The sequence below is a fragment of the Rhinolophus sinicus genome, linkage group LG03 (assembly GCF_036562045.2).
Source record: "Rhinolophus sinicus isolate RSC01 linkage group LG03, ASM3656204v1, whole genome shotgun sequence".
NCBI lineage: Eukaryota > Metazoa > Chordata > Mammalia > Chiroptera > Rhinolophidae > Rhinolophus > Rhinolophus sinicus.
Genome location: NC_133753.1, coordinates 55,171,917 through 55,196,174, shown reverse-complemented (window position 1 = coordinate 55,196,174; position 24,258 = coordinate 55,171,917). Strand labels below are relative to the sequence as shown.

Genomic DNA, 24,258 nt, shown 5'->3' with positions numbered 1-24,258 from the left:
CTTACCCTGACACAATAGGCACAGAACAGTTTAGTTGTCTGTTTCTACGGAGGGGGTGATGGGATGAGGGAGGACTAAATGGAAAAGGATCAGGAGATGAGGAAAGCAACCTGCTCCTTTAATGTATTAGCTCCTGGCTAATATAAAAGCAACCACACCACAACAGGATACGACTGGAAGCTTGATTTCCTTTTCCCCTAGTAGGTCCCTGGGTGGCTGATAATTGGGCACTACTTCCTGTGCAGAATAGTGGGGGCCGTGGTTAGTTACTTAGAAGTACACAAAAGTATTTCAAGGAGGTAGTGCTTCTTTAGAAACGTCCCTAATTTTCACCAAATGTAGAAATTTGGTATTTATTTAACAGATCAAATAATGACTTCTTTTTATCAAATTCCCACCGTGGTTTATTTTCTATTGTCTTCTTTTACAAGAGACTTTAGTTCTCAAAAGGTAGACTCTGTTTATCTGATTTATCTTTGTATATCCAGAATAATGTATGATATACAATAGGTCCTTAGTAAATTTTTGAATGATCAATTACTTGAGTGAGTCCCAAGAAAAGAAAACTTGGAAATTAAGTTCTTTGGTACGGAGGACGCTGGTTTTAGAGCAGTCATCCATTTAATCATTTTATTTGCTCTTTTGTTCATCACATACTTACGGAACACTTGTAATGTTTCAGGGCCTGTGCTAGATCCTTGCGTTAAAAGAAATGAGCAAGATATGTTCCGTCTTTGAGGGGTTCACTTTTACGGACTTAACCTGTATTTTACCTGATCTTATCAGCTCCATAGAATCCATTTAAGTGTATACCATAGTTTAACAAGTATACTATAGATAGTCAGGTTGTTTTTAATCTTTAGCTATTTCAAACAATACTGAAATGAATAACCATATGTAAACATCATTTACTATAATTACATATACAGATGTAGCATAAATTACCCTTTATAGAATATATCCTTCAGTAATATATGGCAATTTACATCTGCTTTTAAATATTTCTATGTTGGTTTATGTTAGCCATTATTCTAGGATCTTTAATTTGTTTAACCTAAGATTCAGAAACATTTTCCCCTTCCATTCTCAGGCCTTACACTTAACAGATTAGGATACCATTTCCCAATGTGTGTTCTATGGAACACTAATCCTACAAGATATTATAGAGTCCAATGGTCACATAAATACTACATATTATGTCTGCCTCTTGTAGAGTGACAACGCACTTTAGAACAATAGAGAAACTTGTTTAGCTGTGTTTAATCCCAGTGTTTCTCAAATGTATTTGGGAATCACTTTTTAACCCTATTGAAATCTCTTAAAACACATCCACGAGTGTGCATATACTCATGCATGTATGTTACTCATGCACACTTTGAGAAACTGTGGAAAGAATATTAACATTGAAAACCTACTCAAAAACTCCTCAGATGTTCTCAACAATCTCCCTCATTCTTTTCTGAAAATTTCTGAGGTTCTGACATGCTTAGAATTCTCATTTCCTTGATTTGAGCAGTTTAATTCATTTGTAGACATCTTCGTCATTTTCTAGTTTGTCAACAACTAGAAAATGGCCACCCAGTTGGTAGAGCTGAGAAAGAAATTTCCAGTATGGATAAACTTGAAAGTACCTGTTTCATCTTCTAGGTGGGAACTGATAGCTATTGTTGCTTTTCCTTTTTATGAGACTCTACCTAGAATCATGGAAACTTAGTAGTAGAATACAATGAAACTAAACTAAAGTAAACCTAGTTTCACAGTACAGTAACCTTATGGAATTCTTTAGCATGAAAAGGGTGTGTGGTCTAAGAAGCTTAAGAAACACTGCATAGTATACACCATTTTTGAAGGTTCAGTGTATTAAAAACTCTGAGAAATGTTGCAGTAAATTAACTTAATTTACTAGCATTTTAAAAAACTTATTGAACCATCAAACCCTTTTTTGTCATGTTAACATTTTATTGGACTGAGGTTCTACAGAACATACTAGAGGGAATATTGACTAAACTACCTCATATTTCAAGGATAAGATAAAAGCTCAGGGAAGTAAGGATGATTATGCAAAGTTATCAAACTCAATTTTCTTGAGTTTGAATTCACCTCTACCTGTAAGTTTTTCTTTTTGTTTAATTAAAAAAAAACACAAAACGTTCAAACCCCATACTGTGCAAGAACATGTCCAAAGAGGTTAGGGAAAAATTAAATTTAAACACCACCAAGGCTGTCTGATATTTACCACTGAATTGCCTGAACAATTGTTTGTGTAATCAGGGTTGTAGTCCCAAATGTTACCATTTTAAATTTATTTGAATCCAATTGTCTTTTCAACCAAAGTTTAGTTTTTAATAGTTTCACCTTATATGTTATGTTTGCTTTTATAGAGTTAAGCTCCATGATTTCAGGTAATGATGGTCCTGTTATTTCTCCTTTTTATAGATGTTGGCTTTCTATGTTGGCTTACTTGAAACTTGATTTAAATTTATATTTATTCCACCTGTATTTTAAAAATTATATTGGTCTTTAAGTTCCACTGAACTTCTGCCCCAGACTTTGTAGGAGAAAATAAAATTGCCGAGTTTCTTATATCATCTGTCTCTCTGTTCACATATCCATTCTTTACTTCATCCATCAATAGACTTTATGAACACATGTGCTAGGCATTGAGCTAAATGTCACAGCCAATGCAAAGGTGAGTATAGATGGTCTCTGGCCTAGCACAGCTGGCATTCTTGCTGAGCACTATGGTTCCTCTGGCTGAGGGTCAGCATGACAAAGGAGCAGGGCTGCTATGCATGGTGGCATACAGTGCCCGCACAACTCCAGGGGGCACCATCTCCACAGATGAAGATATGGTGGTCGCCTATGGAGTTGTGACACAGAGAAGCTCTGTACTAGGGACCTGTAGTAGGACTCAATTCTAGCACCTACCTGTTGGGGATTTTGACCTCCTTCCAGGAAATCATTTATTAGAGTAGGAGAAATAGTTTCTGCTTTGAACAAGAGAATCCTGCACAAAATGGGGGTCATCATTCATGAGGTGACTCCAAGCTAGGGAGATAGGCTGGCTTCAGAGACAGCTTTGAAATATGACACAAAAGTTGAATTTCACGTGTGACTTGGCTCCAGCCATGAACTATTAGGACAGTGAACCAGGAAGTACAGTAACTTTTTCTGGATTGGAACCAACTCATTCAATGAGATTAAAAATATTACAACTAGAAGTCAATAACAAAAAGCTAGAAAATTCCCAAATATTTGGAAAGTTAAGACATATACTTCTAAATAATAACCCATGGGTTAAAGAAGAAATCATGATGGAATTTTAAAATTATCTTGAACTGAATTACTTTGAAAAATTTTCATATCATATTTTGTATGATACAGCCAAAGTTTTGCTTATTGGGACATTGGTAGCCTTAAGTGCATGTTAGAAAAGATGGGAACTGAAATTAATGAGCTAAGCATCCATCTTAAAACATTGGGAAATAGCAAATTAAATCAAAGAAAGTAGAATGAATGACATGATAAAGATCAGAGTAGAAAGTGATGAGGAGGAAAACAAAACACAAACATACAATGGAGAGGATCAAAAAAGCCAAATTTGGTTTTAGAAGAAGCTAATAAAACTGAGAAGTCACTGGTGAGGCAGAGAGGGGGTGGAGGTGGGAGAGACAGATAGATAGAGAGAGGAGAGAGAATCAATGTCGAGAATAAAAAAATGATTACCTCAGATCCCATAGATATTAAAATGATAAGAAGCTATTATGAATAACATTATAATAATGAATTTTAAAATTTAGATGACATGGACACATTCTTAAAGAAATATAATTTATTAAAAAAGACACCAGAAGAAAGAGAAAATCTGGAGAGTCTTAACTATTGAGGAAATTGAGTCCGTAATTAAAACTTTTCCCACATAGAAAATTCCAGATCAGATGGCCAGTCAGTAAATTACATCAAACATTTAGGAACAAAAAAGAGAGAATAGTCTCCTGACACATTTTTAAAGTTGAGCATAAGGCATATTTCAATCATACATAGAATTAAAAAAAACTAATTAAAATATTAGCAAACCAAGCCTAGAAATATATAAAAGGAAGTGAAAGGTTGGGTTAGCATTTGAAATCAATGTAGTACACTTGGAATAAGTGATAAAAATGTGATCATTTCAAGAGACTCAGAAATTACATCTGATAAAATTTAATATTGGTTTATAAAAACTTTAAGCAAATTGGAAATAGAGGAAGACTTCCTTACTATTATCAAAGATAGCTATAAAAAACCTATACTTTATGTTTAGAAGCTCTCCCTTAGAGATTAGAAATAATATAAAAATCCCAAATACCACTATTTCTCTTCAGTATTGTCCTGGAAATACTATCCAGTGCAAAAAGTCAGGAAAAAAAGGTATACAGATTGGAAAGGGAGAAATAAAGGTGTTAATTAAAAGATGAGATGATTGTATGTAAAAAATCCAGATCTATATAGTTATAATTAATAATAACTTTAGCAAGGCTACTGGATATCAGGTAAATATTGAAAAATCAATTGTCTATATATCTGTAATAAACAGCTAGAAAATAGATAAACATATCATTTATAATGACATAAAAATATCAATTATCTAGAAACAAATCTCAGAAATGATGTTTAAGACATTGTGCAGAAAACTACAAAACTGATAAAACTACAATAACTGATAAAAGTTAAAAAGAGGATGCAAATAGATGAAAGAAAAAAACCCATGTATATAGATTTGTACTAGAGTATTCTTTGCAACATTGTTTGTAATATCAAAAGATTATAATCAACTGAAATGTCCTTTAGTAGAAGCCAGAAAAATTCATACAATAAAGTACAAAACATTTGTTAAAAAAAAGAGAATGATGCAGTGCAATATACACTTATCCAGAAAGTTCTTCCAAGTTAGGTAAATGAAAAACTGGGTTCAGAACAGTATATAGAGTATGCAACATTTGTGTGTAGGAAAAATGCATAGTATATTTCTAAAACTAATAATGGTGATTTCCTTTGGAGAGATAACTATGTGGCTTAAAGACAGGGAAGGAAGAAAAATTTCGTTTCAATGGACACTCTTTTATATACTTTTTGAATTGTGTACTATATATGTGTGTTACTTAAGTCTCAAACTTTTTAAAATAAAATAAAAATATAGGAAAAACAAACAAGAATCACTCCATAGGCCAGAGAGTTTTACAGATATAAACATAGTCTTAGGTTACAAGACTTGTTTGCTATCATTCAGCTAAAATGGAGTAGAGCTGGAATTCAATCCTAAGTCTGTGTGAAAGAAGATTCAGCCTATTAAAAATAAATAAATTAAAAAAAAACAGGAGCTTCCTGCTTTGCTTTGCTCAGTGTGGGGCCATTTTGGAAATCTGTAATAAACCAACAATGCCAGATGCTTCACGCTAGAATCGCATTAAAAGTTATTATGTGTTTTATAGTTCTTTTGATTCCATTAAAGTTGCCTGTGGTAATTCCTAAGTGAAAAAAAATGAAAAAAAGAGGTGGAAATTTAGAAATTAAGTTTTCCTGTGGAAAATTATATATATATTTATATATATAAAACATATATATATATATAAAACATATATATATATATATATATATATATATATATATATATATAACTGTTAATCTCTCAGTTAAATTGGCCCATTTGTTGGATGTGCTTTGAGCATATTTTATAATACGGACATACAATTTTCTTAATGTTCTAACAATTCCATCTCTTTGATAAAACTTAACCATGATCCCCTCTACAACCTTATCCTTTGTTTATTTTGTTTATAGCATTTGTCAGTCTGTCTTCTTTTTTACATCTTCCACCAGTCGCTACCAAACTTTAGACATTCTGTTTCAAAAATGTTATTTGGATATTCCCCCTTCTCTCACTCCCCATTGCTACTCTTTTAATCCAAGCCTTCTGGTTCTTTAGCTTAGCCTATTGCATTAATGTCCTCACTGAGTTTCATTCATTCATTTATCATTCATTCATTTTTTTTTCACTCCATATTTATGGAGCATTTACTATGAACCAGATCTTGGGTATAAAATAATTAATAAAACATGGTTCCTCTTTTCAAGAATTGTATGGTTAACTACAGAAAAGGAAACATGAAAGCAAAAAAGAATAGCGTAATATGAAAAGAGCTTCAATAAAAGAACTTACAAGATGTTATGGGAACCCAGAGCGGGAAATGAAAAATTCTGGGCGGGAAGTCAGGGAAGTCAGAGGAGGTGATGTTTGAGTGGAATCTGTGAGGAGGGAGAATTTTTCACTGCATGGGCAAGAAGAATTGCAATTCAGGTAGAAGAAATAACTTGAATAAACTTAGGGAGATGTGAAAGAATCTCCTTTCTATTCCCTATCTGTGATATATGGCATACAGCCACTCAAGTTATTCTTTGTAAAGATAAATTGGATATACAAACTGCTATTAAAACTTTTAATGAGTACTCAGTTTCTTCAGAACAGATGACAAATTTCATGGCGTTAAAATACTCTTTCCAGTTTTCCTTATTACAACTGTGTTTTGAGATTAGGCTACACCAGTTTGGTTAAGTAGGAATTGTATTTTTCTAGAACTCTCTCTGTGTGGTTCCTGGTTAGAATAGTTCAAAAGAACTTGAGTGACCTTTGGGATGTAAGCGAGAAGCAGCAGTCATTACTTCTGGAAGTTTGTCATGGTCACATGCAGCGTCCCATAAGCGCTGCTGCTCCTTGCTCACCTCCATCCTGTGTCTGGTTTATCTTCCCTATTGTGTCGTTTCACTATTCAAATATTTAGTGTCTTTTCCAACGAATGGCTTACTTAGAGTTGTTGCTTCTCACCTCATGACCTACTCATTCTTATTCAGAAATGCAGAGTGTGGTTTGGTGGGGGGGAGGGGGCTGCAAAAACTCCTGCCTATGTTCTGCTGACATGTTTTGCTCCTTTTCTTATTCCTTACACCACTTTATTTTTTTCTAATTATCCCCAGTCAGAGGAACTCATAAATCTCATACACTGTAACTGAAATCGAAATTCGCATAGTTGCTGCAAAGCAGCACAGAAACAAATCCACAGATACTGGGATTCAAAGTGATGCTCATGGCTGGAGAGGGACACTGTCTCATATTCGTGTGCTCAAAGATTTGTTTCTATTCTGCCTAAAAAAAAAAAAAATATAATAGTTTTCCATAAAATCTTCTTGAATTACTGTTAGAAAGGTAGAGATTATTTATCTTAATTCTTTTATTTTAGGAACTTTTGGCAGTTCTTGATAATGAACCTGATTGGTGGAGGGAGAAAATTGCTGAGAAACCAATCAAATAGCTTCATATTTGAGACGTTGGCCTTTCAAAGGTAGCTCACTTGGATTTCCCGAGAACATATCCTGCAACGGTTGGCCATTCGATTCTGTGTTTCAACAACAGGAATGGGCTGGCCCATTGATTGCCCACTCATTGTGACAGCCCGAAGCCCCGTGATGGACCAGCATCTGGTTAACTCAGTTGACGTGGATACCCAAAGCCCCAGTGACTGCTCCCCGAACCTTCAGGGAGCTTCAGCTGCCAAGGACATTGTCACATGCCTCTTTTGTTTGCAGCATTGTCATTGTCAGACAACAAAACTCACCGTCCACCTTTGTTCTTTCATACTGCTAGGCAGAAAAAACAAAATAAGAAAGAAAAATGAAAAACAACCCCCCCCACCCACACACAACATTTTGGGAAATTGGGTCTATTAAAGAGATGCTTTATCATATCTACCCTGATAAGCACACTAAAAAAAAAAAAAAAAAAATTCTAGTGCTAGGTATTTACACAGCTAGGTTTACTTGGTTTGTAGGTAATTTAAAGGTACCCTAAACCGGTAGCCTTCAAAATGTGGTCCCAAGGGTAGTAGCATCAGCATCACATGGAAACGTGTTAGAAAAGCAAAGTCTGTGTCCCCACCCCAGACCTACTGAGTCAAACACTTTGGGTGGGGGGGAGGACGGGGGAGGGGCAACAACCTGTGTTTGAACAAGCCCTCCCTGTGATCCTGATGCATTCCAAGTTGAGAATCTCTTCTCTTCACTGCTAGTATGTGGGGCTTTATTCAAACTGTGGCAGCTGGGATCCTAATTCATTCTGCTCTCCTCTCACCCTTTCCTCTTGTTTCCTCCAAGAGGAAACAAGGAGAGTCCCTTCTCTGGTTCCTCAGTCCCTCAAGCCTCTTTGAAACCTCGACTCCTGAGGCGTGGGTAGACTGTCTGATGTTAGGATGTGCTGGCAACACTATCTGTCACCTCATTAGAGCTTAGCGATGAAACCAGAGTTTCCCATCTGGTTTGGTGAAGCAGCTCTGCTAACCCGCTAGGCTGGCCTAGGGAGCTGCACACTTACTGCAAAGAAAGCAAATATTGCCCCTGTGTCCCCGTGCCAGCATCATATGGAAAAGCTAAGGGTCTACCCCCTCCAAGTATTTAGAACAGCAGCCTGGCAACTGTAAGATTTCATTCTGGAAGGAAATTTTCTCTGCGAGCCTGGTGCGCTGGCAGTCCACCACGAACCTAGAATTTTCAAAGACCCATTGCATTGAAAGAAGCATGGCTGTCTTCTCTGCCATACGTGTAATTTAGGGCTCAGGAAAACGTCAGCTTGCAATGTTGTCTAAATGTATCTCATTGTTCAAAGGCTCTGGATGGGAGTGGGAAGGGGGCAAATACAGAATCATTGGTTCTAACCAACAAAATTTACTGGAACCAAATATATCGAAGAAAAACATATTGGTGTGGTGTTTTTTCCCCTACTGGAGCTGCCCTCAATAAAAGGTCGGTGTCATTTGAAAAGAGCATCATTTCCAGTGAATTCTGAAAGTGTCACACAGGGTATTGATTGATCGGTCTTGCCGTCAGCATGACTGGGGCCAGCGTGGAGCTGTCCCTGTGATCCAATTTTCAGAGCTCACAGACACTTTCACTCCTTGCAAAAGCATCAGCAAGTGGCAGGACAGAGAGGGCAGAGATATGGGTGTGTGTGCAGGAACCAGCTGGCAGAAAAGCAGCAAGAGTGAATGACTTTGTATCATGGTCAGCTTGTCTAATCAGCGCATACTGAAAACTGCAAGTATCACAACTTAGGGGTGTTGAATGGTTAGGAGTCCGTTTTATTTTCTTTAACAAGCAATACTGAGTCATGAATAAGTCAAAAGCAGGTCTAATCAATGAGAAATAGCAACATTAGTGAAATCATTTTAAGATAACATTAGTGTTTACATTTGTGTTTGCTTTGTCTGCAAGTTCATATTCACAATACAGAGATGGGAGAGAAATACCCACCCAACTGTATTTCCTTTGCGGTACAAACAGTAGTTATACCTAATACAGGTGGTACTTAGAATGACAAATATACAGTGTAGGCAAGTGACTCCGTAGTGTGTACAACTCATATACTCTAGGATTGCATTATGAATGGATGCATGGATGTATGTGAGTAGATAGATATACTTTGGCCCATGTGACAAAGAGTTTGGAAGTTGGTTGAGTAGCCTTAGGCAAGATGGGATCTCTTAGGCAAGATGTGGGCTCCCACTTTTCTGTTTCTGTTTTTCCATAGGTTTTACTCAGGGCAGAAAGATTGAGGCAGCAGGATAGGGGGTTGGTTTGAGCAGAATGGAAATGGCTGAGAGCTGTGTGCCTTCTGTGAAAATAGTTTCTTGGTGTGTCAACTTTGAACTACTTGATTAGAAAAATAAGCACCAAATTTGCAGCTGGGTGGGCCAATTCCATGGCTCATCCATGGAGCTTCCTTTTACCAATTCCAGGTTCTCTGGACCTCAGGACAGGGATGTATAGTGCTGGAACACTGCAGCCAGAGGAACTGGGCAAGTACTCGTAGGAATTACAGGCACTCTCCCTTCTGAACTGAGGGTCCCCAGGGATTTTGCTTCTCCTTAGCACTCCTATCTGGGACTCTCAAAGCACACTGTACTGGGGACCATGCAAATGTGCTTCTTTCACAAGAGACTGGCATGCTTTGATTCATCTACTCTAATTCTTTTTTTTTTAAACCTTTTATTTATTTAAGTGTGTTTTTCCAGGACTCATCCGCTCCAAGTCAAGTAGTTGTTTCTTTCTAGTCGTGGAGGGTGCAGCTCACAGTGGCCCATGTGGGGATCGAACCGGTGACCTTGTTGTTAAGAGCACCTCACTCTAACCAACTGAGCTAAGCGGCCGCCCCCATCTACTCTAATTCTTAACATATTCTTTCAACTTTGCGAGCCAGGTACATTGTGTGCTCATTTTGTCCTTGTTCTTGGGATATTTGCCTATCCCAAATGTGATAGAGGAGGCTCTGTTAGTCGTAATTGTGTCCTTTCCGCAGTCTGGCAGCTGATGCCCAATCATGGACTGACACATTTTTACACAGCCAGATCTCACTGGGCCACTGGGAATGGAAATGCAGTACTGCATGGAAAGTACCAGATTTTGTATAGGATGCCAAGTGTGTGACATCTGGTTATTATTTCCGGTGGACTGCAAACCCCTCAGAGACCAGGATGGTACCTACTCTTTTTTGCATCTTCTTTGCTTAGCACATTGTGGAGCTTGATGGATTCTCGTTCAATAAAGAAATCAGTTCAAGACCTGCCTGTGTAGTTATTACAAGTGACTTGCCCATCCGGACTCTTAGAGTAGCTCATGGAAAAGCATTGGTGTTTGTCTTTGGCAAAGAGGTTGGTTAGTCAGACTTCTGGCCATTTTTTGTGGACAGTGTGGTTCACGTGATGCTTGGATCTGGTGATGGTGACTCTCCATCATCGGAGAATCCAGGTACAAAATTCTGTCCCTCTGTTAACTTAATCTTGTTAAAGGTATACCTAACGTCAACCTTTGTTCTCTTTCTGGGACATCTGGACTTACCGTTCACTTTTGTTTGTTCTTTCAGACCAGTTCCCAGATATATGCAGGTCAATGGACTGGATCAGCCTGGCCTCCTGCCACACCCCCCTGGGGACCTGTGCCATTGGTTAGCAGTCCCCTCCGAAGGAGGCTGGCTCACCATCAGCCCGGATGTGTACAGTGGGAATAGGGACAATCATCCTGCCACAGGGGTGAGTGACATCTACACTGACACTGTTCTAGATGACAAAACTGAAGGCCTGCTTTATAAAAAGGCTAGTCCAACCAGAAGAAGGGTGAAAAAAAAAATCAATAATTATTATTCTAGAGGAAGAAGTGACAACTGGAGCTAAGTATTGTCAGGTATTTTGCCTGTTTATCCAATAGGCCATCATTACTTTTTAGTTTTATGGATTAAAAGTGATTTTATGTGTTTGAATGAAAAAAATACTAAAGTATGAAGTTTAGTGATCTTTACTTTTCCAATTGGTTAATAATTGTATTGGGTTTAGAACCCAGATCATTTGAGCCAAAGCCTTTTTTCCAACTGTACCACACAATTTCAAGCTGTCTAGTCATTCTTGTCTTATTCTTGGTTTGCTGGTGGTCCACTGCTAAGAAGCTTTCTACCACTTATGGGAAAAAAAGTCCAGCTACTTTCAAAACTGTTTTTACCAAAGCAAATAGCCCAGTTCCCTACCTCTGTTCCATAGGTGACTCCTCAGTTAGGAAAATCAAAATGTAAAAATTTCACTACATGTTTGAAAGCCATCCCAAATGATTTCAAAGGTAAGCTTTTATTCCATTTTCCTGTTTTTAATGTTGATTTTTTTTCCTGGAAACATTATATATGCAAGTTGAAAGAACATTTGGGTAAAGGAAAATATGGTTGTAATCTCATAATTCCTACCTGCCTTTATTACTGGCCTTTAAAAATGTTCTTTCCAATGTATTTTCTCTGTGCCCCTTTCTCTCCATCTAGTCATAATAATGTTGTTGATAATATTTGGTAGTCCCTTCCATTTAATATTATAGTGGAGGAATTTTTCCATGTTCCGTATTCTTCATAGCCATCCATGCTTTATAATGGCTTATTACATTGAATGACTATACCACAACTTAATCATTTTATATTTTTTGAAATTTAGATTGTTTCCCCTTTTTTGGTGCCCATTTTCATGGACCACTGCTATGAATCTCTTTAAGTATAAATTTTTTTTCATCATTTAAAATTATTTCTTTAGATTAGATCAGAAAGATATATTCATTCTAAAGACTATTGATATATGCTGTTCAAGTATTTTAAAAATGGTTTACCAACTTACACTGCTTACAATATATTTATTTCACCATATTTCACCAGTCTTATGAATTATCATTAATTTTTTTTGCTAATTGATAAGGAAAAATGGTAACCTGTTTAAATTTTTTATTTTATTTTGTTTTTAATTGTCTTTCCTTACTTTAACTGTTTATCACTGGAAACTTGAGTTCAAGTAAATTTAAAAAAGATTAAATGCAGGTAATTAAAAAACACTAAAAACTCTGCGACACACTTACATGATTAAATAAGCAGATGGAAGCTTACAAAACTTGCTTATATTGGTTAAGTCTCTTGGACTGATAGTTTCAAGTGGAATGAGAAATGTTTTTTGTGGGGAGGAAGATTAAAACGGGGCTGCTGGGAGCCCACTGCATACACTTTCAGAGATTTTTTTAAATACTGAAACTAGATAACAGGCATTTTGAAGCAGCTTTACCCTATTTGAGAAATTTTGCTCTTATAAGAACAATTTCAAGCAAAACAAATTATTATTTTTTTTATAGCACAGTTAGATGGATTTATTGGTTGTGTTAGTTTTCTATCATGCATAGCAAATTACTACAAACTCAGCAGCTTATAACACCCTTCTTATCTCACAGTTTCTGTAGGTTAAGAGCCTGAGCACGGCTTAGGTGGGTCCTTGGCGTAGTGTCTCTCCAGGCTGCGTCTCATTGAGGGGGGTATGGTTTCATCAGAGGCTTGAACGGGGAAAGATCCATTTCCACACTCCCTCAGGTTCTTGGCAGAATTTATCTCCTAGGGACCGTAAGACTGAGGTTTCTAGTTTCTTTTTAACTGTCAGCCAGAGACCACTCTCAGCTCCTAGAGGCCACCACAGTCCATTGCCATGTGACCACCTCAGAACATTGCAGCATCTTCAAAGCCAGTGACAAAAGTCTTTCTCTAACAAATTACTTTTTAAGAAAATATATTTGTGAATAAAATGTGACCTGGGTATCCAGTGTCCAGATCAATGCAATATTTTACTCATAAGACACCTCAGTCATCTTTTCATCTATTACTATCAGGAGATAAATGATTCCCTTCACTGAAAACTCCAAAGGCAGGAAAGAATGTGGAATCTGGAAGTGTGATTCGTAGATGCTGTCTGAGATGGCTTAGAAGTAATTACTGCTAAGCATAGCCGCGTGGCCTGCTGATAAGACACTAGCTGTTGTTCCAATGATTTCTATTGTTGCACCTTTACCTGGTAGATGTGTGGTGTTTATAAGGATTTTGCACTTTCTGTCTTTTCCTTGAAGCAAGGGATTTGCTTCACAGGCACTTTCTTATCCTTGCTCTGCTGATTAAAAAGCTTAAGGACCACACCGATTTCCTAGCTTCTGAGTGCTCATTCATGAAATTCCAGGAAGGATGAGTGTGCTGAAAGAAGTTGTTTTTCTAGAAGAGAAACCAGTACAATCAGAATGATTCTGAATTGAATTATAAATGATTCAAAGCAATTGAATATTGTTTATTTAGAAGCCATGGTGAGGAGGAAGTCTTTTGTTGTTGGAAATCAGGTGTTACCTGTAATGGGATGTGACAGCAAACAGACAACAGGGGAAAAGACTGTGTTAGTTTTCTTAATTTCCTTCTTCCTGTGTGTTCCATGTTGGATTCAAGAACTATCTCAAAGGTAAAGAAAAGAAGGTACTCACAGGACAAAACAGGAATGAGGGACAAGTATTTCAGAGAGTTTGGGACAAAATGAAGAAAGGACAGAAAAGGAAAGAACAGACAAGCGAAGTCGACCAACCAATGGGAGCCGGGCACATTCACAACTGGTAAATTGGGCTCCTGCATGCTCTAATTCCTGCTGCATCCCGTACTGCTAATGTGCTTTGATAAAAAGAGGAAAGAAAAGGAGGGGAAAAAAATCCATGCGGGAGCCTGTGAGTACACACAGAGTCTGTTCTGAGCTCCCTCCACAGGCAGACACAGATCAATAAATCAATAGGGAATGTTCACTGGCTGTAAAATGGGTAGAGAATCCAGTGTTAAGATGCTCCAAGATGGATGGACAGCAGGCTTGCTGTCTGCCGAAAGGCCAGAGGTGACTATCACCTTGAGATGAGATCAGTGACCAACAGCCTAACAGCCCTTTGAACTCTGAGTCTATGATTGAGCAGTGGGGCAAGGCTGAAAACAGTCCCAGTGTGACCCATGGTGACATCCCCAATGCTTTGTGCATCACCCCCTAGCACTCACACCTCTTGGCGGGGCTGATGGTTTGCCATGCGGAGCCTGGCTGCTGTCTGCCCCTGGCCTGCTGTGCCCTGTCATTGAAGTAAAGGCTACAGGAGACTGAATCAGAAATTACTAGATGCCCTAGTGGTAGGAAGCATCGATCGGAAAGGGTAGGGATTTTCTATACAACAGTTGGATTTTTCCTTTTATATGAAGGAGGTTTAACATAATACAGGCAGTGCTTTCTCTGCACAGCACTGTATGTTAACCCTTGCTTTCGTGGACTTAACCTAAGGTTACCACAGGGATGGCTGCAGTCAGTCTCCCTGAAATTCAGAAGAGCGCTTTCTGTTTGAAGGGCATTTAGGTCAGTCCATGCTGGCTATGTGGGGACGGCCACCGCTGCCCTCGTGGCAGTGTGGGGACTCTGTTGGAGCAGTCGGTGGCTTTTCTTCAGCTGTGTCTGGGCCATCAGGCTATAGCATGACTGGGTTCCCACTCAGAGCAGGGGACAGCCTTGCTCCAGAGTCCCCACTACTGCGGCAGGCAGGGGATGGTGTAGACCTTGTCCTCTCTGTGACCCCAGCTTATTCTCAATTTTGAGGACAGAGGGCTCCTCACCTCTTGTAATGAAGACCAAGTCCTCAGTTTGGGTTCAAATGGTTGCCATCAACCTCTGGCTTAGTTCTCAGAATGTGGTTCTGTCCAGAAGACACAATGGCTCATCTTGGAGAAAACGTAAGAAAAAAAAATTCTGGGTGATATTTCAACTTATCATTCAGACAATTTACCAACATCTGGCCACGTGTACAGTGTGTATATCTTATTTATTTCTGCATTCTTGTATTCAGCAAATGCTTTTTTATTTCCTGCTACTTGCCATTCCTACTATATGCTAGACAGTGGGCAAAAAAGATCAAGAAAGTGCACTTCTAACCCTTGAGGAGTGAGGGGTCCCTGAAAATGATTTATAGGCGTATATTTCTAGTATATCTAGAGGCTCTAATTTATTTTTTTAAAAAGACTTTTTTTTTGTTTCTTTTTATCTGTGAGGTTTTCTTATCAATGTTTCTGAGTAGACAGAAAAGGCAATTTTTAGCAATAGTGAGAAAAAGTAAAAAGATGTATTAGGCACATGATTAAATGAAGGCTGTATGGTAGAATGGGAAATGCATTGGAGAAGATTCATTCCCTCGTTAATTCATTCTCAGTTATTCTATAAACGTTTATGGACTATCCTGTGCCTGGCAAGCTACCGATGTTGAATAGTCTTGGTGGAGAGCCATCATTCAACACAGAGTCCTACAAAGAAATGCACAAAGGTATTAAGTACTATGAGGGTAAATAGGAAAGGATCTAATTTAGATGGGGTGGAGATCAGCAATGGATTTAAGCTGAGAGCTGAGGAGAAGGAATTAGAGGGGAGAAAAGTGGGGAGATGGGCTGGACCTCTCATCCTGGTCATGTCATCAACCAGATGTGTGACCCCAGGCTAGACGCCTATCTTCCTGGGTCTGTGCTTCCCCGTCTGTCAAATAAGGGGGTGGGGCCAGATAATTGATATGAATGCTTTTGGCTCTGAAGTATTATGATTTCTTTCTTTTTTTTTTTGAATTTTTATAAAAATTTATTTGAGCCCAACCTGATGCCATCTGCCAGGGAGCAAGATCTCAAATGCTCTCAGAAGTATGATTTCTTAAAGAAGTCAATTTACCTGAAGGCTAAATCTCAGGAGTGATTGCGATTTCTCCAAAAGAATACAGAGTTGCTGGTGTTGCTATACAACCTCAGTGGAGCCAGTCATATGGAAAACAGGTAGTGCTATTTACCTTGGTTCCTTACTACGGCCCGAAAAGTGATGGCTTGAGTCTTGGTCCAAACAACTCATGGGCCCATGGAGAAAGACTGTGGTAGACTAGAGGTAGATTAGATTGTGTGTGATTCAGACATGAGGTTTGATTACCACACTTCAATTTCTGGTTGAAAAGAAAAAGAAAAAGAAAAAGTAGGCAGGAGGCTATATTTAGAAACGCTAATAGGTTTCTCATTTATCAGTACCTGTGTGCTAGGCATCGAGCTTGGTAGGTGAGGGAGGGAAAGATGAATCAGACTAGAATTCTGCCCTCACGAAGCTATTTAACTGAATTTAGAAAAAAGAGTTGTGTTTAAAAATTTAAATAATTGTAGGTATGTGATCCATGTACAGTAACTACAGAGCTGATCCATATAAAGATTTACATAAAGATGTCAGAGCCTGTGGTCTTGTTTCATCCCGTTATGGTTACCCGTCTCTACTAACCTTCTCACCAATACAGGTGGAGACACACTGGTTCAAATTCAGATGGTGCCATGCAATGTTCTTCATCTGGTCACTGGCATTAAATGTCAGCTTGCTTCTGTACCTAAAATCCTGATCCTAAAAAGAGATCTGTGGATGGGGACCTCTACTGTACTTTGGTCAGGGGAGCAGAAAGATGGGAGCACACAGATGGGAAGTACACATACTGTGTTTCCCTGAAAATAGACCTAGCCGGACCATCAGCTCTAATGTGTCTTTTGGAGCAAAAATTAATATAAGACCTGGTATTATATTATATTATGTTATATATTATATTATATTCATAGTAAAATACTAATATAAGATTTGGTCTTATATTGTATATATAGTAAAATAAGACCGAGTCTTATATTAATTTTTGCTCCAAATGATGCATTAGAGCTGATGGTCTGGCTAGGTCTTATTTTCGGGGATACATGGTTGGAGCTGCTGGTAAAATGCCATTTGAACACGTATATGTTCCTTCTGCTTTCCTCCAGTCCCAGATGATACAAGGTGTCATACACTCCAAATAACTCCCAGTCACAACCAATATTAAAGGTGGTGACCTGGGAACCTACAATCCCTAGGATATGATGCTATTAGGAGGCCTACACCAGGATCTCTTGAGATGGGTGATAAATAGAGTCACCTTGAAGCGTGTCCTGACTGGCTTGGTGGGGACTGCTGCTATGTCTGGGAAGCCCTTTAAACATTGCCTTCTTTTAATCTGGCCTGTCTTTGATGCTATGTATGTTGCTAGAGTTATTCTACCAAGCACAGGCTTTTTGATTGATTTCTATTTTTAGTTGTAGCTGATTCAGAAACTGCTTTTAGGTCTGAATCTGGGTAACCTGAGTGTTGTAGTTATCCCAGCCAGGAGGCTCCTGAATTATCACATAATTATCTGGGAAGCCCTTGCTTGTTGCCCTCTTGTGCTTCCTTGTTGCAATCAGCCCAGAAAAGGCTACTGCTTCAGAGTTCAGGCTCTGGCTTTACAGAGACTTGGGCTCAAACACTGACTTTCTAGTTATGATCTCTGTCATCTTGTAAAAGTTCATTTTACTTTCCCTAATTCTCAATTTCCTTACCCAGAAAATGGATTTTTGTAAGAATTTAATATGATAATGGCAAACAGAAAACCCTCAAGAGATGGTAACTTTTGTTATTAATAATGATAATATCCACATCAGTTGAGTTTAACAGAACATGTAGTGTAACCTTAGCTATCACTAGATCTGAGATCTAATGAATCTGTCCCTCCCAAGACAACTCTTGAACAGTGGGTGAAATGTTGGTGTTCTCTCTCATCCTGAGCCTTTTGTTCCTCCGCACGCCCAGCTCTCTAGCTTGACCCTTCCTTAGCTTTCTGCTAGGAAATCACTCCAATGACTTCTTTTACTTTTCACTTTACATTAGCTTTGCCTTAACATGTATCTTGCCCCTGCAATTTTCAACCTTCTGGGGTCCCATTGTCATGTACACATACTGGTTCTTCTTAAAGCTCCTGGAAGCATCTCCATTTCTGACGAGATTACTGTTCTCCTCAGTATGTCCAGCCAGCGGTCCTTGTGGGTGGCTTTTCCATTTCCTCAAAGAACTATTTGCCCCAGTAGTCCTACTCAAGGACTTGTGCACGAGACATGGCATGCCAAATCACCAAAGGTTATGGTTATGGTTGGAGTTTGAAAGCAGACCTGACTTCCTATCTGGCAGCCTCTCCCACCTCATCTGAGCCTTGCCTCCTTCTGTTTCAACATCTCAGCTTCAACAGCCCACTCTGTGTCCTGAACCTACCATCAGGCCTTTCTACTGGCTTGTCAAGTGTTTCCCAGCCCGGGTCTCTCCTTGCTAAGGGACCTGGGACACCTGCCATTAGCAGAAAGAGTTAATGAGCTCTGTGAGTCTCACCCACAGCCAAATCTAGCTGCCTGATCCATTATTTATCGTCTGTTTCTCTGAGACCCTTTCCATACTGGTGTTTCAGATGTATCCTTTTCTGCTCAGTTCTTACTCCCTCCTTGCAAGGTGGGCAACCTCCATAACTCCTTTACAGCAAACCTAGAGATTATCTGAAGGTGTGTGACACACGGTTCCCACTTCTCTCTCTTTCAGACTGTCTCACCTTCTCATCTTTCTTTCAATCTCAGGGATGGGGCGGGGGTGTCTTCCCTTTCTTCTGTCTTACTCTGGATCCCCTTCTCCCCTCCTTCCTGGGAGATCCATCTTAGGCATCCCACCCCTCCTTCATCTTCAGTTTTCCTCTCCCCATTATTTGATTCTTTTCTACCTTCAGATCCCTGCAATACTCCCTTCAAAAGATTGGAAAACAAAAAATACCTACCCCTCAAAACACAAAAACAAGAACAAAACCCCAGCCCCTGGCAACCACCATTCTATTTTCTGTTTCTAAGAATTTGACTATTTTAGGTACCTCATCTAAGAATCTTTGTCTTTTTGTGACTGGTTTATTTCACTTAGCATAATGACCTCAAAATTCATCTATATTTTGGCATATGACAGGATTTCCTTCTTTTTTAAAGGCTGAATATATATACCACATTTTCTTTATCAATGCATCTGTCAGTTTGGATTACTTCCACCTCTTGGCTATTGTGAATGGTGCTGGAACATACATGGGTGTGCAGTTATCTCCTTGAGATTCTGTCCTCAATTCTTTTCAGTATATACAAGAAGTGGGATTGCTAGATTATATTGTAATTCTGTTTTTAATCTTTTGAAAACCTCCATACTGTTTTCCACAGCAGCCACATCATTTAACATTCCTGTTAACAGAGCACTAGGTTTCCAATTTCTCTGCATTCTTGCCAACACTTGCTATTTTCTGTTTTTAAATTTACTTATGTGTTTTTTGATAGTGGCCATCCTAAATATGTGTGAGGTGATATCTCATTGTGGTTTTAATTTACATTTTCCTGAGGATTAATGATGTTGAGCATCTTTTCATATGCTTTTGGCCCTTTGTATATCTTCTTGGAGAAATGTTTATTCAAGTATTATTTTTGCTGTTGTTGTTGAGTTGTAGGTGTTCTTGATATATTCTTGCTATTAACTCTTTATCAGATACGTGGTTTGCAAATATTTTGTCCCACTTTGTAGGTTGCGTTTTAATTTTGTTGATGGTTTCCTCTCTGCAGAGAAGTTTGTAAGTTTGATGTAGTCCTATTTGTTCTTGGTTTTATTGCCTGTGCTTTTAGTATCATAGCCAAGAACTAATTGTCAAATCTAATGTCATAAAGATTTTTTTTCTGTTTTTTTTCTAGGAGTTTTATAGTTTTAGGTCTTATGTTTTGGTCTTTAATCCATTTTAAGTTATTTTTTGTATCTTATGTAAAGTAAGGGACCAACTTCATACTTTTGCATGTGGCTATCCAGTTTTCCCAACACCATTTATTTTGGCTATTGTAGCTTTATAATATATTTTAAATCAGGAAGTGTAAGGTCTCCAGCTTTATTTTCTTTCTCCAGATTGAGATGTTTAAGAATCAAGTATGTGTTTTGGTCAGTCTCTATCTCTTCCTGTCTGCCAACTGCATTTCAATGCTGAGTATGTTGGAAGCTCATGTGAAGATGGCAGAGCCATTGGCAGCCCGAGTCCCCAAATGACTGCATAGAGCACAGCACCCATCCACTCAACTTTCCTCTCACGTGAGCCTGCATTGGATGATTACATGATCAAGAAATTAGCTTTTGCAGTATTAGTCCACTGATGCTTTGGGATTTGTATGTCCCAGACATTGGCCTCCCTTATACAATACAGTGCATATAAAGAAGTAATGGGTGTGGGAGCATGGGGGATGTAGTTTGGAGCTGGTTTGCCTTTGGTGCTTTGCATCACGTTACATTCATTACTGTAAGAACTGCAGAGATGAGGAAAAGGACCTTCCATCCTCTGCATGATAATGAGCATATATACTGATAAACAGAAACCTTGATGACTCATCTGAACTGGTTTTATAGCCAGAGCTAGAAAATAAAATTGAAATTACTGTTGATTCTTCTCTCCCCTTCATGGGAAGAATGTGTTAATATTAGGACTTTTCATTTCACATAGCATTTTCATACACATGACTTTCATCTTCTCCACAGCCCTGTGAGGTGATAGTATTTTATCGATTTGGGTCTCAGAGAGATTTAGTGAGTTGCCGAAGGCCACATAACTCCAGGATTCAAACTCAGGTTTTCTGAATTCTAGGCTTGTGGTACCCTACGTGTATCTATGAACTCTCCTTTTCCATAAGAAAAAAAGCAAGTGGAAGAACCTTATCCTAGCCAGTTTCTCCCTTGCAAAGATTAAAGAAAAGCTGGAGGCATTCCTGGCTCAGGCCACACTGATCAATGGAGGCCTTTTCAGCAGGTCAGAGTCTCAGTCCATACTTTCAGGTGTGAGAGGAGATACCCACTTCTTAATTTTCCTGGACTCAAATGAAATCAGACTTAGAACCTCCATTTTGATAAGCAGCTGGGAACTTCAGACTTAATCATTACTTGGACTTCTACCCGCTCTAAGTTACCCACAAGGCTATGTGATGTGTGGAGAACAGGTCCAGGGTCTTTTATGTCCAGCCCAGTCTCACTGCCACTGAGACCCTCAGTGGGCAAGCCTTGATATCAGGTGGCTCTGCTTTGTTGCCATATTTGGGGTATCTATGGAGACCATGAGACCACACCATGGTGACCATGAGACCACAGCAGTGGCCACACAGGTATGAAGACCCTCAGGCTATGGACAGAAATCTAGATTTTATTCCAGTCCTGTGAGAAGCACTGGAAGGTATAAGAAAAACAGACTGAAAGCTAGACTTGGAACATCAACTTTCTGTATCAGTCTGTGTCTCTCAAGAATTTAGGATTTACCTGGAGAGGCAAAACTTATGCAAAACTAGGTTTGCCTTTGAGTTTTTGATGAACTCTTTTTCAAAACAACCATATGAACTGAGCAGGACAGATAAGGAAATGAAAATTATTTATACAAGTCAGTCCTTGACTCGGGGCTGCTTCTTCTTCCTACATGACTGCTTTGGGTACTCCTACTGATTTGTCAGGAAGCCGATCCTGTTTGGCCCCTGCCCCAGGTTGAGCTATTCACAAGCGCCACCCCAGGCTGCCTCTCCACCTCGGATATACTTTTATCACTGCACACATTTGATGTTGTGAGTTCTTATAACAATGAACTCCTTGTGGTCAGAGACCATGCTTTTATATTCCTTTGTGTCCTAGATAAACAAAGTGGGCATTTGAACCTATGTGTGTTGAGTGAATGTCACCTAAATGGCACTGACTTGTAAAAGGGAGGCAAGATGGGTATAGTCTAGAGAAGTGGAGGAGAACCTCAAGGACAAAAGGACTTGGGTTTTACCCACAAAATGAGGAGGGAACACTCCAGACAGGAGGCCCAGGTGAGCAGAGGCACTTCTTGGCTTCTGTACTTACTGAGAATGGTGTGTGTGAGGAGGGCAGGTGAGGGGCAGTGGGAAAGAGAGTGCCCAAGGAGACAGCTCATGCCCAGGAGCAGGAGTGACATGGCTAGAGAGGTGAGCTGGGCCCACGTGGTAGAGGATTATGAATGCCAAGGTCTGGAATGAGAATTTATTGGGTAGACAATGAGGGGAGCCAATGGAGATTTCTGAGTTGGGGCAATCACATGAGGAAGCTGGTGCTTTAGGAAGCTTGAGCTGACCCTTGAAGACCTCAAGAACAAAAGAGAGAAGCCAGTATGTGTAAGAGAAGCCAGGAGGGAGTTTTTTGGGCTTCAGATAATAAGTTCTTGGGGGAAGATGGTGGCAATGGATGGGAAAGCACAGAAAGGTGTCAGGGCATTGGGCGGGTTCCCATGATGAAAGGGAGCCTTAACTGCCACTGAAGAGGTTGGTACGATTTATCTGTGGAGTTAGATCCTGGTTCTGCCACTTATTGGGCTGTTTTGAGGGTTGAGAGAAATAATATGTGTAAAGTGTCTGAATGAAGTGTGTTGAACAAGTGGCATCTATTGCCTATCACCAGGAGTAGAAGTCTGAATGCTTCTGCTCACTGCATCTTGGTGTCGGAGATGCCAAGGAAAACACAACACAGTCAAGCAATGGATGGAAAAACACTTTACTCACAGAGAGAAGAGACACACCAAGATCAGCTTCAGTAGTGGGCATCGGTCCCCCATGGCCAGAGGATCCTTCCTGGTAGCTGATACAGGGCCATTGGCCTGCACACACCCCTCTTGTGTTGCAGCAGAAGGACCCCATCCCCTCCCTGCAGGCGCCATATGAGACACACCCTTAAGCAAAACAAAGGAGCACACTTCGAGCCTGAACAGAGAAAGATATTCCCACTCAAGGTGCTAAGTCCAGCACAGGCTGTGAGGGCTCCTTATGTCTTGGTAAGAAAGTGCTCCAGGCCCAAGAAAGGCTGCAGCCACCTTTCCCAACAAAGTGAACCATCAGCACACATCTGCGGATGGGTTGGTGTAGTGGGTAAGAGCATTTTGAAGTCAGACTTGGGACTGAGTCTAATTCGTAAGCTTCACAAGAATAGGAGCGGTGTCTGCTTTAACATCATGCCTCCAAGGGGACCTGCCCCAGTGCCTGGTATGTGGTTGGTGATGTGTAAGTAAATGAACTCTGGCTCCATCCCTTCTAGCTTCATGCCATTGGGGGAATTACTTAATCTCAGTCTTCATCTTCAAAATGGGCTGAATAATAGTACTGTGTTTCCCCGAAAATAAGATCTAGCTGGACAATCAGCTCTAATGCGTCTTTTGGAGCAAAAATTAATATAAGACCCGGTATTATATTATATTATATTATATTATATTATATTATATTATATTATATTATATTATATTAATTATATTATATTAATTATATTATATTAATTATATTATATAAGACCCGGTCTTATATTACAATAAGACCGGGTCTTATATTAATTTTTGCTCCAAAAGACGCATTAGAGCTGATTGTCTGGCTAGGTCTTATTTTCGGGGAAACACGATAGCTAACTGATAGGCTTTTTGATCAGAATTAAATGAGTTAATAAATGTAAAGCCTTTAGCAAAGTGCCTTGTACACAGTGGGCTTCATCGATGCTAGCAGCTTTATTACTATTACTGTTATTTTATTAATCTGGAACAAGCTTTGAGGTTTATGGAAAAGAGAAAAGGAGCTAGCTAAGTCAGTTTTGCTGACAAAAGCTTTGTCCCCTTTGAAATAGAATATTTCGAACATTGTGAAGACCACTGAATGTATCCCCTTTCGGAAAACATTTTGGGACTCATGCATACACCCAGTTTTAATTGCAAATGATAAGAGTCACAGATTATCTAGTTAGAGTTATAAAGGGTCATTCTGGTTTTTCACACTGTTGGTAACTTCCCAACTGCAAATAATGGATTTTTGTGACAGATATTTTGGCAGCAATTTGATATGTTTTTTGTGAGCTAATTCAGGTAGTCATCACGCTTCCCTGGGCGTGCTGAAAGCTTTCAACATCATAATTACCTACTCATTTCAGT

General features: G+C 39.2%; 1 long non-coding RNA gene across 1 annotated transcript in view; it reads left to right on the top strand.

The window, feature by feature from the left end:
- The first annotated feature begins 10,956 nt into the window (after window positions 1-10,956).
- The window catches only part of LOC141570357 (uncharacterized), a 271,614-nt gene continuing 258,312 nt past the window's right edge, over window positions 10,957-24,258 (top strand). The window contains exon 1 of the long non-coding RNA XR_012494357.1: window positions 10,957-11,111. This is a non-coding gene — a long non-coding RNA (uncharacterized LOC141570357). The remainder of the gene's footprint in view (window positions 11,112-24,258) is intronic.